This window comes from Telopea speciosissima, chromosome 5, assembly GCF_018873765.1.
Source record: "Telopea speciosissima isolate NSW1024214 ecotype Mountain lineage chromosome 5, Tspe_v1, whole genome shotgun sequence".
Classification (NCBI taxonomy): domain Eukaryota; kingdom Viridiplantae; phylum Streptophyta; class Magnoliopsida; order Proteales; family Proteaceae; genus Telopea; species Telopea speciosissima.
The window spans coordinates 28,566,923-28,586,902 of NC_057920.1; positions in this window are offsets into that span (position 1 = coordinate 28,566,923).

Consider the following 19,980-nt stretch of genomic DNA (forward strand, 5'->3'; position numbering starts at 1 on the left):
TATGGTTTTTATACATATATATATATATATATTCTAATGGTTTATCTCTAACCTCGTGACATGTAGATGGTGCTGCCATGTTTGCTGGTGAGCTGTTCTCGATGATGGCCAAACCCAACTACAAGATCATTGACTTTCACATGGGTTTGCCCATCGCGGAGAGGTTTCTCAACCAAGAGTGGGGGAAATTTGTCGACGGTGACTTCACCGACTATCCTCCCAATACAAGCCCTAAGAGCAAAGAGTACCAAAGGGAACACCCCATGTCATGCCATATCGACACTTCGTCTCTCGATGAAGTTAGCATCACTATGAGGAAACTCTTTGGGGTCACAAAAGACACACCGTGATAGGCGAGGGGTAAGCTACTGACCCTATTTACTACTTGTTACTACCCTCTCGTAATTCTGAAGGTCTGGGCTAGCCTGTGGAGCTTTGACAGGAGGGTCGAGATAAGGACGTAAGCTCACTGGTCAAATTCTGCTACTCTAGTAGATTGACCATTGTTTAATTAAAATGGCATAACTTCTTCTTCCAAACATCATTTTTTTTTATTCCAATTTTGTTAGAAACTAGATTCATAGAGCTTAATTTTATTAGAAGAAACCATTGTCCAATTCTGCTTCCAGGTGATCTGGAATTCCACTTTAAACCCAAATTTTACTACTATTGTACTACTAGTCGATTGCCACTGGTCGATCTGGATCAACCACTTTGATAGACTAGTGCTGCTTTCTTGTGTAAATTTCACACCCGGTGTGTGGGGCCCAATGTCTCGTACCCTGAATCATCTCCCCACACCTAATTTGACCCCTGGGAATATTGCCCTGGCAATGTGACCATGTGGGGCCCACTTATAGGCTTAAGTGCTTAGGAATAGGTTATAGAATGTGTTTTTCTTTAAAATTAACCTAGCCAAACAGACCCTAGGTCTTCTACTTATATATAAACTATCTTAAACTCCTGAAATACAACCCTATTCATTTCATTGGAGGGAGAGGAGAGAAAAGAGAAGAGAAAGAAGGAGAAGAAGAAGAGGATAGGAAGGAAGAGAGCTTGGATTCCTCCATTGTGCTTGAGATCATCAAGGTAATACCCTAACTCCATGATTTTCCCCTCTCTTGAACCCTTGTTAAACCATAGATTTACCAATCTATTGGCCCCCATGTTAAGTCTTTCATATGTATGAGCTTAGGAACCCAAACCCATGAACATGCAACCCAATCTTTTGTTGTAAATCCTTTTCTTTAAGGTTCCAGAACATGAAACACATCAATATTCAAATGTTAAAATGATATTGTGAATAGCAGGGACAGCTCATGCTCCCTACATGTGAATCCCATAGTTAGAACCCCAAACCCCCATGCATGCAAGCCCAAAACCTCTCTTTGATTGCTTCCTTTAATTTCCAGAACTTGAACCTATCATGTATGTTGTTGCAGCCATGAAAATGTCTAATTAAACATGTAATTAATGAGTTCAAACCATGGGTTTGTAAGATAGAACTCATTCCTATCCATGTATGTTCAATCTTCTTATCCCACCATGAAATCTAGCTCACATATGATTTACCTGTGTTTCTTGATCATAAATTTCAGCTTTGGGTTAGTAGAAACAAGCCAAATCCTCTGAAAACATCTATTTCCTCAGGCTATACAGGTACTGGTCGATTGCCACTAGTCCATTGGATGGACCAGTTCCAATCGACCACTACCAGAAACCTTGCCCAAATGCAAGCTTGGTCAGCCCATGGCCTGTAAAACCTTGTGCTAGGCCTTTTATGTTGAACCCATGACCTTTCTCCTAAAATCCTTTTCAATTTTTGCAGCTGTGATCCTACTAGTCCATTGCCACTGGTCCATTAGATGGACCAGTACCAATTGACCACTACAGGGATCTTAGACCTGTGTTGCCTCTGACCTACTCCAAGGTCTGGAACATCTTGCTAATAGTCATTTGTGTGATCCATGTTGTGAACCATGCCTTTTCAGTCCTGTTCTTGTATTTTGAGCTTTGGATTGATTACCACTGATCCATTGGATAGACCAGTCCAATCAACTAGTACCAACCTTGATTGAAAAACTTGACCTTAATATAGGAAATTGTTTAGAACAGTACCTAGGGACCCCCTTGGTGTGAGACCATGAACCCTTCCTTGATTTTTGCTACTGCAACCCTATTGGTCCATTGCCACTGGTCCATTGGATGGACCAGTACCAATCGACCACTGCTGCTGTCTTTCCAAATTTGAGTCTGACCTTGGTTTAAAACTTAAACCAAGGGTACCCCTGGACTCCATATCCATTTACATATATATTAATGTTTGCGTTTGATTTAATTAACCCTAGGCTATAACAACTTGCCCAACGACGCGTATCGAAGTGCTTTTGGGGACCGGTAATCCTTCGAGCAAATAGATCTTAGCCAAGGTGAGTGGGTTTTGGGTGACTGGTTGGGTTGAATATACTATCATTTATTATCATGTTACTGGTATCATTATCAAGCATATTTTATACTTACATTATATAAATCTTAATTGATTGATGTGAATGTGATTGTGAAACGTATTCTTTCTTGTATCGGGTGACGGTGCCGAAACCCCAGTTATGTTTATATTACCTTCTATTGCCTGTCATATTGGTCTGTATGTGTCGTGTTGTGCTGGTACCTGAGTGATAGATGGAATGGGACGTTGATGCACCCGAAATACCTCTCGGGATGATAGACTTGCATGTAGTATATCTGTGGCTAGGATCTTTGTTCTCTTATGCTACGACCCTTACCAACAGGGGGGATTTAGGTGTTGGGTAACCAGAGCTCCAGATTCTGTGGAGCGTGAGAGAGGCCAGTCATGGTAGTAATGGTTATCGGGGTCTGTCACTAGGTGGTTTTAGTGGCTTCGACCAGCGTAGACCCCCTAGTGATAATTGAGGTTTCATTGTGGCGATAAGATAAGTGACCCACAGTGACTCCCGAGTTATCACAAGTAGCATACACCATTGACTTAGTTTATGCGCTAGGTGAAAAAATGAATCTAACATGTGCATGCATCATGAACCAATGGTAGCTATGTGTTTGTTGTTTATGCATTCCCCTTTTCTCTCTCACTAGCTCAGTGGAGCTAACTCCCCCTTGTGCGCACCTTTTTAGATGTTGATGCAGGTGACGGTTGCCTCGTTGGTCTCGAGGTATAGTCCTCAGAATATGATGACATTAGTACTAAGGATCTAGATGCGGTGAATGAGGAGCACTGTGATGGATGTCCTTGTGATGACTGTGCCTTCGAGGCATACTGATGGCTAGGACTTGGTCCCTTTATATTTTGTCTTTGGGGCCTTGAGCCTTGTAATAACATTGTCTATCTTACTTAAAGTTTTATGTAGTTATCTCGTGGTCAACTCAAGATGGAAACTATTAACTATATCTATCACTCAGTAGTTTAAACATGATGTAACTTTTATGGTAAATGCTTCTGCTTGTATTTTCTGATCTTTGGAATATAATATTCCTTATCTTCCATACTCTGATATTATTGTGTACTAATGTCAGTTAGTGACTGTGTATCAGGACACTGCATTCATGATCCTGGTAGCTTATTGGGATGACAAGTGTCATCCTAGTTACCCCTTTTTATATTTTATTCCTTGTCGGGATGGGGGCGTGACATAGTTTAGGTTTAAGTCAAGACAGCACGGACGGACGCAGGGACGGATGCAACCAAGTGAGTCCGTTCCTGGCTCTGTCCAGGCATATAGTGAAAATAGGTGGGATGGATTCACGGACGAAACCTCTAGGTGAATTTGTTCGTGCATCCGTCCGAACCCTGAGACATTCCCGAGAGCGAACGGAACTACTAGGTGAATCCGTTCCTGGCTCCATCCTAGCCAGTCAACCAGATTATACAGAACGGATCTATGGACGAAACCTCGATGATGAATCCGTTCATGGATCCGTCGAGTCTCTTTTTGAGATTTGGAAGGATTTCCACCTCCAGCCGTCCATTCTTAAGACCATATGCCTCCAAGGGTTAGGGAGGTGAGTCCCAAGCATCGTTAGTGTTCAAAGCACCTAGCCTAACATGGGCCTTAGAAGATTAAAGGGACTTGGAACCACCTCCAGGGTTTTCCAATCCTAGATTTAGGTCTTAAGGCATTGAGCAGCAGCTCAAGCCATTAAAGTCATGAAGGACAACAAGAAAGAGAGGAGTAGGTCTCCATTTAGGGAACCAAAAGTGATATTGGATTTCCAAAAGGAAACCCTAAGTTGGACCGATCCTTAGGGGATTTCCCACTTTGAAATGGAAAGAGAGGGAGAGGGGAAGGGCACTCACCAACTTTGATGAGCCCAAAGAGTGGGTTCCACCTCCAATAGCTCCCTCCAATCACCTTCAATGCCCTCCCAGCCTTCAACGTTTTGGGTTGGTAGGAGAAATGAAAGGGCCAATGAATGGCTGGGCTATGCATTTATAACAAATGCTCCACTTAGGGCTTGTTTGGCTTGGGGCCCTTAGTCATTCTCATTTAAATGCCACCATAGGATAGTAGGCCCATCTATATAGCGCATGCACAATTCAAGGAGACCAAGGGTGGGGTCCACCTTGTCTGGGGGCTCAGGTATAATGCCTAGGGGCAAGGGGTGTGGGCCCCACATAAGGAAATCGCTTAAAAGCCTGAAACAACACAGACGGATTCACGGATAAAGGCAGTCTTGTGAGTCCATTTGTGACTCCGTCGCTGTTGTAAGGGTAGAACCTTAAAGGAAGTTGTTGGGCTTCAACCCACACTTCGAGGCTATAGAGGGGAGGGTACACTAACACACATCAGGGCAGTATCTTACCCCTCGACCGTCACGACGTGTCCTCCGTGATCCCGAAGAGTTTCCCGACCGTGATGCTAAGCTCATCGCTGAGTGAGGTGTCTAAATGTGGGGACACAGGAAACGCCTTCCAGTATTCTTCACTCTGGGGACTCGTGCTAGGAGGATGGTCGACGAAATCACCATCAAAAAATCTCCCCCACTGTCGATTGAGGAACCTCTCTTCGACAAGCAGACCCGTGTATTGGTCAATGTTCTTGTAACTGGGTTTGACCACAAGTGAAAGCAATTCCCTAGCGTACACGACAGCAATATCTACACATCACAAAAGAGAGAAACTATAATTAAATAGCAAACCTGGGTGTGGATGTAACAATGGGTGTAACACCACTTTTCATCCTCAGATTGGGTAGATAAAATATGGTGTATCAGGTAACATATTGAGGAATGGGGCATACACAGGTTTGGTAGTGATTGGATGATTAAAGTGTATGCGAGTACAGAAGTGACTGGGAGATTATGGTAATCAAACTATACCTGGATGTAGCAGTGATCGAAAATTTTAAATGGATTGAGTTGTACGCGGATGTGGCAGTGATCATGTGATCAAATTGTACATGAGTACATAAGTGATCAAAAAATTATAATGACCAAGTCGTATGCAAGTCTGGTAGTGATCAAAGGTTCAAGCCATACACAAGTTTGGAAATGATCAAATGATCAAACTGAACGGGTGCAGAAGTGATCAGGATATTGGGGTGATCAAACCATATGCAAGTAGAATGGGGGTTAAAAGTATAGGATCAAAAGAGGGGGCAAGTAAAATATGACAAATTAAACCCCCCCCCCCCCAAAAAAAAAAAGAAGCAACAAGCAAGGTAATGCCATCGTGGGTATTACCAAATTACTTGAGAAAGATGCAAGAGAAAGTGAGGGAGAGTGACAATGCACACACCACTGCATAAGAAATTTAGAGTGGTTCAGACCAACTGTCCTACGTACACTACCTTGATCACATACCAAGGATTTCTCCGCTAATAGATACTTTTCTTGGGAAATTATCAAGAATCCTTACATACAACCACGGGTGGTGTATCCAAGCCACATATGCTCCAAGGTTTTTTCATCAACTGGCCACATAGACCCCTTTTTATAGCATAAAAATTGGCTTCTTCTTTGGCAATTATCACGAATCCTTACACACAACCACAGGTGGTGTATCCAAACCACACATGCTCCAAGGATTTTACACCAACTGGGCACACAAACCACTTTTTACAGCATAAAAATTAGCTTCTTCTTTCTAGCTTGATCATTGTAACACTTAAGCACACTTTATGATCAATACAAAATGAATGTACAACTATACTTGACACATTGTAACTCTTTGATCAACCCTTCTCAGGATGATGTAGCTTTTAGCACACTTCAACACATCAATATTTCTCAAGCTGATGAATCGATTGTAGCTTGTACACTGGTTACTTGTAAGTGTGTTGATTGATTATGACATCAAGAGACTCCAACCCTTTTTATAAGCATAACGAACTAGCCGTTAGAGTCAAGCTAAGCTTCTCCTTTGAATCTTGAATTCAACTTTCATTTCCAAAGGAAACTAGTTGTTGGAGAACCACTATGACATACAAAATAGTTAGTGGCATTAAGCTCATTTTAGATCTCCAATATTTAACTTAGATTACCAAGAGAAACTAGCTGTTGGACCTCCTCAACATTAGTGAAGATGTTTACGAATTCCACTAAAGTGGTTATAGTCCAAGTGGTCATTAATAGATAGTCAAAGACTTTTTAATTTCTTGATCATGCATCATTAAATTACTATTGTACAAAAGACCACATGACAATCACGGAAGACCATGGTTGTAGGGACATGAGTTGGTCACTCTCAGACTCCCACAAAAGATGGGTGTGGAAGATTACGATAGTGTCTGTCTGAGATGACACAAACTCTTAAACTCTCGGACATGCACAGAAGATCACACAGAAGACTGTGAAGATTGTCCATAGACGCTAAGATATTTAATCTTGATCGTTCGTGAGTGTAGACTTAGGCTACGTTTGGTAACGGTCTGAACAAAGAACACCTGTTCCTGACTAGAAACATTCTTTGGCGTTTCTGGTCTAGAATGGAATTCTATGATAAAAAATGACCGTTTGGTAACGGTCTCAAGAACATGTTCAGAACGAAAATGGTGTTTGGTACAATATGTTCTTCCCTATTTGATATTAATTACAATAATGCCATCCTTACCAAAAAAAAGTACATGTCTCTCTTACATAACAAACATAAATTAAAAATATCTAATAAATTTCTATATTTAACATAAATTAAAATATCTAATAAATTACCAACCTTAACATAAATTAAAATATGTCAACTTATAGTTAATTAAATCATGAAATTACAATTTTAACAATCTAAAACTTGATTTAATCTTCTTCTTTTTTCAAGTTTAACTTGGTTAGACCTTCAAGGATATCTTTGAACATCTTAGCATGATTCTCTGAGGATGTAATTGTACTCTTGCAATAATCTTTCAGAAATTTCGATGAAGGCATAATGGATACAGGTGTCGTGCCTTATTCTATCCATTGAAAAAATCCACAGCCGTGATTATCACTCTGTAAATTCATGTAAGTTACGGGTATCATTTATAATATATAGATTAATGGAAAAATAGGAAAAATAAATTAAATAAAATGATTGCATGGCTGATCATACCCCAATCGAATTGGGACAATACCAAAATGAGCGAACATAGTTTCTTTCTATTTTTGTTGTCCTAACTTTGCATTGTCCTTGTGCACATGCACACCACTTCAGTCGATTATCTTAACAGAGCCTCACTAACAAGCACTACCTATTAGTATAAAAAAAAGTCGGATCGGGCTAGTTGACTAAAGAAAAAATGAACATCTCCTAGGACACCTGAAATAATCCCTTCCTCTATTATTCTCAGAACTAGATGTCCATATCATGCATTCTCTTCCACATTTCTCGTATTGTGCAACAAAATGTAAATTCATATTAGTAGACATCTGCACATTGAATATGAATGTTCTTAAATTGTAATGTCTTGATGAATAAATCAATTTGTATGACAGTTAGATCTAACAGACATAATAAATTCTTGAAAAAAAAAATTTTGCATGCCACCCATCAACCTCTACAAGTTTGTCATAACAAATTCAACATAAGTTACATAAACTATCCATAGTTTGATCATATACAAACAAAGAAACTCATATAAGTCAAATTTCTATCATCCTACTATTTCTGGCCAAATGATTTGCAATGTTTCTCGACAAGTCATTCATCATTCTTACGCTGTCTCTTTGATTGAGAGTAGACATAGATGCTTCATACGGCTCATGTTTAGGATTTAGTTCATCTATAACTACTTTTTCGTCCTCACTTAAGGAAGCAAATTCTTGGTCTGCCCTTTGTTCGTCATGATTATAATTATATAATCCATAACAGGCAATTACAATGTATGTCTGGAGTCTGATATCATAACAAGCATATGTCTTAATATTTTAAAATCTATTTTTCAGAATCCCAAATGTATGCTCAATTACATTCCAAAGTGAGGAATGTCTGTAGTTAAACAACTCTTTTATGGGTTTCTCCCATTTCCTTGATAGTCGGGAATATGGTACCTCTCACCTCGAAATGGGGTCAAGTACCCAACTTGACTTGCATACCCAGAGTCTACAACATAATATTTTTCTACACATACAAACCATTGTAAGGAAAAACCTAAGTTAGCAAATTAAGTACTTCATATCAACTAATTTAATATATCAATAAGATTAAATGGGTTTTACCTTCAAGTGGGTGTAGGAACTGTAATGTGGGACCTCTCCTTGTATGATCAAATATACGACAATCATTAGCGCTGCCCTCCCAACCCGCATAAACATACGTGAATCGCATATCAAAGGAACATATACACATCACGTTTTGTGTGATAATGCCCTTGCAATTTCTATAACGAGTAGCGTCTTCCTTAGGTACTATGGCACTAATATGACTACCATCGATTTCTCTAATACAATTCTAAAAACAAATTTCATAACATAAGCTTATCATACTAAAAAAAGGAAAATTAAAATAATTAAATTGTAATTTTTGTATTGATTATATATTACCTTAAAATAAGGATAGAATTTAGGTTTTGCACGCATCTCTAGTTGAATTTGCTCGACATTTGGTGGTCTGATCTTTTCTTTTGCCAATTTTCTCATAGCCATTAACACCCTCTTGAATGTACGGCTAATGGTATCACACCCCGAAACCACCCCTGGGAGGATTCGATTAGTGACCCGGATAACCACGGTATCCAACCACCTCCGGGATCCAAAAACAGTAAATACAACTCACAAACCACACATCCATAATAGAAAATGATTAAAATTATAGAGTGTAGCGAGAAGCTAAAAGATTATCCACGTGAAAAATCAAATACTTATATCTTTCAGTCTTTGATTCTACACCTCGCCTCATACTACACTTTATTTACATAATCTTCTTAAAGTTTTGCACATTTTATAAAATAGAAGAACCTATCTATTCAAAGGTGAGTATCCATAACACGAAAAGAAAAAAGAAAATATTCAATTCCTTAGGTCAATAATGAGGGAGCATAGTGATCACATCCATGAAAGGGATCATGCCCCTCGGGCTCAATCTCCACATAGACACAGTCGGTATCATCTTCTGGTATAACATCATCCTCCCACCTAGGGATACCTCCACCTACAAGATCATCTAACAAGAAAGATTCCACGAGGGTGAGCTCCACCGAGCGCCATGAATGAAGAATAAACCATGCATGCAGATGCAACATAAAACATGATCCTATATGCATGAGGTTCAGTTTTATTATCAATCTACCTAACAACAAAACTAAGTCCAGGTAAGAAGGTACTACTACAATCCCCAATACATGTATCCACGGTGCGGGCTTCAGACCTCTTCCCGTGATACACCCATTGAGTTGTCAGAGAAAACTAGTCAGCTCCAACATCCCTTCCCAAGGTTAGCCCGACTAGCCTTCTAAGTTACCATTATGCTACCACCAGCCCTATTGACTGATGGGACAACCGACACCACTTGTCTTAATGACTCGATGAGTTTAATGATCGACCAATACCCCTTCAGGATATTGACCTCACACAATTCTGGTATCCAACACCTTAACCCCTATTGGTAAGGGTTCGTAGTACGGGTAATGATAATCCCCAGCCACAACCACACTACATGACATAGTATGAAGTTTACAGTGCTCTCGCATCCCATACTACGGCATACCATACCCTTCATTTTCAAGCGAACTACGACGTCTAATCTAACAAAATGAATAGCATGCATTTCAACATAAAACAATATCTCGACAATTTTCCATTCAAAGTTCTATATCAAAAATAAGAATAAAAGAGAGTGATGTAACATATTTAGCCATAATACCATAACACAAAAAGAAGTGTTACACCTATATGAATGGCATATCCCTACTCACCTAGTTATACTTGTGTTCGCGTAGCTGGATTGGTTCTCAAATCGGTTGTCGATAAGTTTCGACAACCAATGAGCTATTTTCTATGATTATAAAGTCATACACGTGAGTTAGCAGGTGTTCAAGTGCAAGTGGGGTCTGAGGGTTGCTTTAGGGTTAGGTTAGATTAGGTCTAAGAGTCAATATGGTTTTGACAGCAACTCAGGTCAATAAAGTAGTCGACTAAGTCATCATCCAAAGTGATACAGTAAGAATGTTATAATTTTTTACTGAGGCCGCATTCTCTGGCCGATGAAGTAGTCGACCGGGACATTAGCTAGAGATTTTGCAGCAAGAATTTTAAGAACGAAAACAGGGGTTTTGAGTGGGTTTTGGTTGGATTTCTTCAATTGGATCATGGACTGATGTTTACTTGACTTAATTCAAGGATTGGAACCTTTATTGGGTCAATTGAAATGGAGAAGTGATGATTTAAAGATGGGTACAACCATGCATGCATAGAAATCAAATCTCATCATGTCAATTCATGCATGCACAGGTTTGGATGATCCATTCTCAAATTAAGGTAGATTCTGTACATAATTCTAAGCCCATTAGAGATTATAATGAGGTAACAACATGGGGTTAAGCATGCATGAAAGGATTGGATTATAATTTGTCCCAATTTGGAATATAAATACATATAGGTAAGATAGATGATAAATTCATGGTTCAATCTCAGTAGCATAGTTAACCCTATGTCTAGGAATAGATTAGATGAAGAGAGTTGGCTAGGGTTTGATGATTACCTTGGAATTGAAGGCAATTGGGTGATTTCTCCTCACCTTAGATCACAATAACAAACTGGATAGGGAAGGACAAATGTGTTTTCAACAAGGAATTCATGGTATACACAAGAGATGAAAGAGAGAAAGGTAAGGCTTCTTACCAAATCTGTACCCTAACCCTACTTCCTTCCCTTCTTCCTTTCTTCTTCTTCTTCTTTCCTTTCTCTTCTCCAAAGAATTGCATAGTGAAATGGGTCTTAGCTTAGGTTTTGTTTATATATAAAGTTTTGTTAAAGGTCTGTTTAGCTCAAGCCCAAATGCCCAAAATCAGGTTATTTATTCGAATTCACGTACACGGGTCGATATGTGGGTCCCACATACAAAAAATTATCGGGGAACAATCTTACAAGGTAATTGGGACACGGCGGTGAGATCCTCGACTCGAGACACCGGGCCTCGCACTCTCGAGACAGAGATTTGCTATGACAGCAACTCTGGTCGATGAAGTAGTCGACCAGGCCATCGGCCAGTGTGTGTTGTCTTTGCTATTTTTGTGTCGAGATACCCCGAGTATCGGTGCTTTCACGTATGAACACACTCCCACATAATTTATATGTCCATAATTCCCAATATATAATTAGGATTAGCCGGTCAAGGTTGCTCACCATGAATGGTACATTTGATGGTGAACCTTGCAATTGCACGAGGGAGGTATCTGTCGCTTTGCCAGCATGTGACGTATTGACACGAGGGTTTCATTTGATTATCGACAAGTGGAATCTCACAACTGGGGTCCCTTCTTCTCGTTCGATTATCCAGTTAATATTTAACAATGCATTGGGGCTATGATTTTGGGTTCCTAATCTACAATTGGATTCGGGTTCAGGTCTTAGAACCAAAGTTCAAATTAGCCCGGGTTTTTAGGCACAAGGTGTAACAAATGGTCTCCCCAGAATGTTGAAACTCCTCTTGAATAGTCCGATTAGAGAAATCCTTTTCCACCATCATCATAAACATGACTATTTGCTCATCCACCCTTAAATATCGAGTGTCTTTCAACCAATTTCTATGTACCATCAATGTACATAGATTTTGGAATACATATCTTTCCATGCAGAACGTAAGAAAGCAGCGGTCTTGATGACCAATCAAAACCTCATGGACTATTATTGATCCTAGATGTCTACCATCCTTATAAGGTTCTCTAATGTATAGAGATTGTGTGGTAAGTAAAGTTGCGGTTATCATAATCATGTCATCCTCATCACTTGATGAATCATTACTGAACATGTGTATTGTTGCCATGACTACTACATATGCACAACAATACATAAATTTTATATATAATCCAGAATAAACCATCAACACAAATATATATTGTTCAACATAGGTCCACAGAAGCAACAAATTATTCCAAACAACCAAACAGAATCAAATAAAATACAAGTTGTAACATTATACCACCCAAATTAAACATAACATAACTAAATTCAAGTTCAAGGGATAACAACATACTATTCTAACTCCTTCAACAACTACATCCTCTTGTCAAGCGTACAACCAATGAATGACTCCCTCCATGCAGCTGAGTCCCTAATATGTTTTAAGGCCTTCAGATACATGTCCTTAGTTATATCAGATATTTCATCAAGGACACGTGTACATGCCAACACACTGGTATCGGTAGAAACTATAGAAGTCACTGATGTACCAAAGGATGAAACTGTAGAAGTAGCCTCAGTACTTGCAGTTGTCCTCTCTATCTTTATCTGACACAACTTCCCAATATGTCCCAAAGCAGCTTGGACATTATTGGACAGACTCCGCTTCCGTTTAGCTGTTGGAGTTCTATCTTATTTATGGATTGAAGTCTGTATCTCTTCCTCAACCTCATTGACTTGTTTGTTATCTAGACCTGTTGGAGTGGGGTAGGTTGGTGTAGCTATTTCCTCATTAACCTCTAGATCTTCAATCCTAGTTGTCACCCATTCTTGCGTGTTATCTATTCCACCATCTCCACGGGTATTAGAATCTCCAAATATAATTTGGAGATCAGGCCAATGTAACAAGTCTTGATGCCAAAACTTTTTTCATCCTGAATTTGCCTTATACAATATAAAATAAAATATTAGACATGTACTATACAATTACCAACATAAGACCAAATATAATAGTTTATATCAAACCATGTAAGATATTAATATAGTATTTACCACTATAGCTCTATCCCAAACACTGTCATCGTTAACAGTAAGGGTGTTGGTGATTGAGTTTCATCCAAACCCCGCAGTTTGAAGCAATGATTTGAAATTTCCGTACTTTATCTTCATCTTGTTGAACTTAATCCTTATCTGTTCCCTATCGAACACCCTACCAAGTTTGGCTTCTGACCAGGTATGAATGTCATCACACCCATTCTTGCTGAAGGTTGCCCCAGTCCTGTTGCCAAACCTCACATTATCCACAAATAACCTAACTAGTAAAGCAACCTCATTGTTGGACTAAGAGGCAGGACCAACTTTTGATTTTCCTTTTGATTTTAATGAAGTAGTTATAATATCTGAATAACAAATGAATTATGTGTAACAAACATTATGAAATAAAGAAGCAATTGAAAAGTTTAAATAGCTTTAACACATGCATTGCATAGGTGTTTCTGTATTGTTGAAGACTTCAGTCACTCTCCCATTCATGTTCTTCTAGGACTTATGATTTACTGTTCTATTCACCTAATATAATTTTTCTCTATTTGCAATGCAAGTTATTTAAATTCCATGTAAATTAGTCAACATAAATTTGATAATTCTGCAGAAACCCATGTAAGTGTAACACAACTCTCTCTCTCTCAATTATGGGAATTCTGAAATTATCTTTAGGGTTAAAATAAATTTTATTAATGTGCATTGCTCTGCATTGTTAATGAACTGAATTCAAGAGTCTGGAAGAGGGGATGATGGTGATGGTGGGTTTGATTCAATGCAACAGGAAGAAAAAAAAAAGGTTGATTGCAGGAAAAAAAAATGTTGAATTCTCTATTGGCAGTAGCATCTATTGTCATGAATGTAAAAATATTGCAGTGAAAGATATGTTTTGTTGAATACAGAAAAATTCTGAATTTTGCAGAGAAAGCTCAGAGTTACCATGGATTGCACAACTTTAAATTCTGGCCATAGAAATTTTCAATGAAATCCAAAAAAATCCTATAATGCAAAGGTCATTAAACTATTCAACAAGAGAAAATTGATCACCATGGTACTGTTGGATAATATATTGGACATTCTATCTCAACTTCAGAGAGGGAGTGATAGAACCAAAATACAAAATCCAAGGTTATATTATGTTTTCACAGAATCCAAGTACCCATTAATAAAAAAAAAAATTCCCAAGACCCCATGAATCCTATCCTTAAACAGATCATACAAAATCAATCAAAAATATACCCACAGATCATAAAAAATCCCTAAAATCTATATCTAAAACAGAGACAGAGAGAGGCATAGAATGATAGAACCCAACATGTGGTCAAGAGATCAATTATAAACATACCCATAGATCATACAAAATCCATAAAATCTATACCTAAAATAGAGACAGAGAGAGGCATAGAACCCAACACAGGCAGAATAGAACTACATAATCTTTTGAATAGCAGCAGTTGTATATAGATCACACAAAATCCATAAAATCAAAAACCTAAACCAGAGAGAGAAAGAGAGAGATAGATCCCTAAAATCCTTAACAGCCATACCTAAAAACGAACTGGAGATAACAGTAGGTAACAATAAAATCCCTAAAATCCCTGAAATCCGTACCAAAAAATCAAATTTGCTCAAGAAATCCCTAAAGTCCATTCCTTTTCGGCTGAATCCTTCCAATTATAGGGATGTTGATCCAATTCCTGAGACACAATGGGAGAAAAAAATGAAGATCTTGTCAGATCTTCACACAACACAGACAACCGAGAGAGAGAGAGAGACTGAGACAGAGAGAGTGAGAGGGAGAGAGCGAGACAGAGAGAGATAAAGCGAATGAGATAGTGAGATAGAGAGCGAGAGAGGAAGCGAGAGAGAGGGAGAGAGAGAGCGAGAGAGAGAGATGAGAGAGTGGTTTGCTATTCTTACCTTGAAGGCCATAGTTGCAGGTAGAGGTCTCCTCCTCTACTCCTTCTCTTCCCCTTCTCTTCCCCAGTCGATCGCAAGGTGCTTTCTCAAAACCAAGACCTTCATCGGTTTTGCTAGATTTTTACATTGTCTTGTCGTTCTCATTCTTTACAGACTGTGTTTGAGACAGTTTGTAAAGAATGTTCTTTTAATGAAGATTCCCTCTGGTTCGCTCTGAAAGACCAAAAAAACGAACCGACAACCCAAACACTTTTTCATATTTTTTTATTCTCAAAGAACGGAAGAACGGCAAAGAACGGCGTTCGGACTGTTACCAAACGTAGCCTTAGAGTTTTTATTTTGCCATTTAAAGCTCATTCGTTCATCCATGTTCACATAAGTTCGTGAACAACAAACTTAAACACTCTTCTAAGTCAAACCACCTAGCTTCTGGATATTTCCATTAAGTCCATTTCTAATATTATTTTTTGGGTATTTTTCATATTGTTGACTATACAAATTAGGATCTTAAAGATATTTCAATCAGATCAAACCCTAATGCCTTGACTTGAAGGAATCTTTCATTTTATGTAGCTTTTAGCTCTTTAATACTTCAAGTACACAAAAGAGTGTCATCTTCTTTGCAAAAGTCCATCTTCACAAGTTTTTCTTCCAATCAACATACTTTGTTCTTCATCAACTGTATCTCTTTAGCAACTTCGGTAGCATCTATCTATTAGCACATTATTCACACATTAGTATACACAAAACACACATCACACAATGGTTTTCATATTCCAAACATGTAATAATTAAATGGAACATTCTAGTTCCAACAATATCCCCTTTTTTTGGAGATGACAATCCATGATGATGTAAGAAATATTAACTCCCCCTGAATGTGAGGTCTCTTACCATTATAAACATGTATGTTGATTGAGAAAAACTTCTTTTCAACTAAAAAAGATTAACATACCACAATTGGCATGTGACATTTAAGCTCATGGAGTTCTTTTAAACTCCCCCTAAATAACAGACATATTTGGGTAAGTCTCCCTTATAGGATGATAAATATGATGAATTATTAGATGACAACATACAGAATTAAATTCAACACTCCCCCTTTGTATATGATGAGTCGTAGACAACACTACAAATCTTAGATATGTATAATGTTCGAAAACATCAATACATATATCTTTCAATGAAGCACAACATCATATATTGTATATGACTGATGTTTGTATATGATGAGTTGCTAGACATCACCACCCATTCTAGATATGTATAATGTGTGAGAGCATCAATACACATATCCATCAGTTAAGCACATCATCATATATTTCTCCCTATCTTGACATCTCGAAAAACAAATTTGGATTTGTCCATGGGTTGTGTTTGCAAGAAATAATAACCGCAAGCGTACGGATCAGTTGTAGCTACGGGTCAAACACAAGGAGATGTATGCCACTCTATCTTACTCACTTAGAAGCAATGCAAAGTGAACCAAATTAATTAAAGTGTTGGATTGAACTAACAATAATTAAACTAACGTATCCTAACTCAAAAACATCTACCGAATCGAATCCTAACACACATCCATCTAACAAAATTACGCATCTAACGAATTGAATTGACGTCCTAACACATATCCATCTAACCTATCAAAACTAACGCGGATTGAAGGATTAAATAACCACAGTCATACATCACAATCACACAAAAATAAAAGAGAGTAAACCTAAGAGATTAGAGAAGTAAAACCCGAAGGTGCTTGAACCGGACTGAAATTGCTTGCTATTTCTACCATACTTGAGATGGCGCTACCAAATCTAAAAATAAAACAAAAATAATTAAATTAAAAGTTTAACATAATGCATGATGATGAGATAATAAAAAAAATAGAATTCCACAAGCATGGAAGAATTAAAGAGGTAGAGAATGAGAATAAAAATAAAAAGTGGAGAATTAAAGTCCTACTAGAATGGAGAGAATAGAGGGGACGAGAATGAGGTTAAAATAAAAATAATGGAAGAATTAAGAGGTTGAGAAGAAGAAGAAAATAAAAATAAAAATAAGAACTAATACTCCCTTCTACCAAAGTTGAAAGTGCATGAATTGATTAGGCTTTGCATAAATGTAATTGAAGAAGCTTGAACAACTTGAATAATCCTTGCATAGCTTCCTCTTCCAAATCTCCAAGTCTTCTCACAAACTTATGAACTTAGACTAGAAAGCTTTAAAATTAAACTAGAATTAAAATATTACAACCATATTGAAGACATTAATTGAAATTAAAGCTTGCATAAACTCATTACAACCATTGAACTAAGCTCATAAAATCAAACTAGAACTAGAGAAATCACAAATGAGAAGGAGAAGAAGAAGAAAACTCATAAAAAACTTAACTAAAATTGCATAAAAATTGAACTAATTACAACCCAAAGCAATGGGGTATTCCCAGGGGGAAGGAGAGGAGAAGAGAGAAGAGGGAAAGAAGAGAGAGACCTCCATGGTTTTGGGAGGTCCTCTCCTTCTAAAACCGTGGAGGGTAGAGAGAAGATCTCCCAAAAAATAAAAATATTCCCCTCTCCTTCCTTACAAAAAGATTGAATCCCCAAAAAAAATTAAAAATATGGAAAGTAGGAGAGATACAAAGCTTAGTCTAATAGACTTGCTATTTTCCAAAAAATAGACTTTCCAATTTCATTCTTATGCTTCCTTTTCTTCGTAGGAGTCTTCTCCAAGTAAAGTGATCAAGGTATCTTCAATCTTTGACTTTTCAATCTTCCGAGAATGAGAGAATATTTTTCAAAAGATATCTATCCATAGTCAAATTCCTAAAATACCCTTAAAAATTTGGAGGAGAGGAGAGAGAGTGAGGGTGATGACTAGGATTCCATTCAAGGATTAATTAAATCCCATAATATCCTTCAAAAATTGTGGAGCATGTGTGAGAGGAGAGATTTTAGGAGAGAGAGGAGGGATTTTAAGAAATATAGGAGAGAGAAACTATGGTGGGGAGTTAGAGGAAAAATGGGAACCGTGGAATGAGATGGGATCGATAAGAAAAAATAAAAAAAAGGAAAAGTGAATGGAAAGTGGATGGGAGACAGCGTGGAAAAGGAGATAAAATAGGGGAGAGAGAGAGAGAAGAAGAAGTTAGGAAAGAGGGAGAGAGAAACGTGAGTGGGAGAGAGTATCTTCTTTTTTTTTTTTAATTTTTTTTTCCTTTCCGATCTCTCCTACTATTTCTCCTTTCTTTCTTGCGCAAATCCCATCTTGGCCGATCTTTGCTTGCAGCCCACTTTCTAGTCAAACTTCTAATTTGAATATGAAATTCCTCCTTTGTCCTTGGTTGCTTCAGTGAGAATTATTCTCATCTTACCCTTGGTCACATGTGAACAAGTGTAGGTCCCATGTGGCTTTTCTCTCTCCTTCAATAGTGAAAAATGCAAAAAGAGGGTAAATGCTTGAGAGGATCTCAACCCTTGATCATAATTGTCTTCCTTGATGCCAAATATAACTCTTCAAAAATTCAGACTGGCCCGGGCTTCCATTTCGGCTCATTTCTGGCCAATTATTCTTTTATGGCCTGAAAACGATAATTGCTCGCATGATGGCCTAAATGAATGTGTACTTGAATTCCATCACGTTCTTCTAGCATAAATTTTAGCTCTGAACACAGCCATGCAAAAACATTGGGCGACTTTATGTGTAAATTTTGAGATGCAGCTCCAGATAGCATAAAATGACCAAAAAGACCTAAAACCTGAAAAACATAGAAAAATACCCAAGTAGATCTGTAAAATGTGAGTAAAATGCATGCTTATGACCCTAAGATTTCACACATAAATGTACTCATCAGGTTGGCCGAGATTCTAAACAAAAGACATACATATAGACTAGAAAGGATATTCCAATTTATGCTCAAGTAGTCTATACATAGTCAAAGTTGGTCTTACATATAGACAATCAAAGAATTTACCATTTAGGCTCATGTGTTTATACAACCATAAATTGGTCTTATATATAGCCATCCAAAAGATATATCAATTAGGATCAATGTACCATATTGCCATGGTTGGACTTATATATAGATCAAAAGATTTGCCGATTAAGCTCATAGACCTATAAGGCTACAATTGGACTTACATATGAACTAAGATTCTTTTTCAATATTCAAGGGTCATAAGGTCATAATTGGACTTACATATGGATCAAGAGTTCTTTTGCAAAAACTTGAGCCACAAGACCATATGCAAATGCAAATGCTCATGCCTTAATCTATATGATGCTCATGACTTAAACTACATGACACAATGCTTATGATGGTAGAATCTAAATAGCGATCTTAGAATTATATGATTATGAAAGCTTATTGTAATGATGCATATAAATCTTAGACTATGTGATGAATTCATATATTACTCAGTTTGCACACCACATAAAACAACATAGTAGATGAGGCTAGTGAGAAGAACCAGAGTCGGTGATGGTGGTGGCACCAGAGGAGGCTAGTGAAAGGAACTAAAGTCGGTGATGGTGGTGGTAGTTGGTGGTGATGACGTCGAGCATGATCAGGAAGGCACTTCAGATCTTGGTAGTTGGTGGTGATTGCTCTATTTTCTTTAGCAATCATCATTTCTTCTTTCTCAAAATCGTGCTTAAAATCCCTAAAACAGAGCTTTAACGCGTTTCAAACAATTGGGTTTTATAGGAGATGATGTTGAATCGGAATCAGATTCGATTCCGATTCAT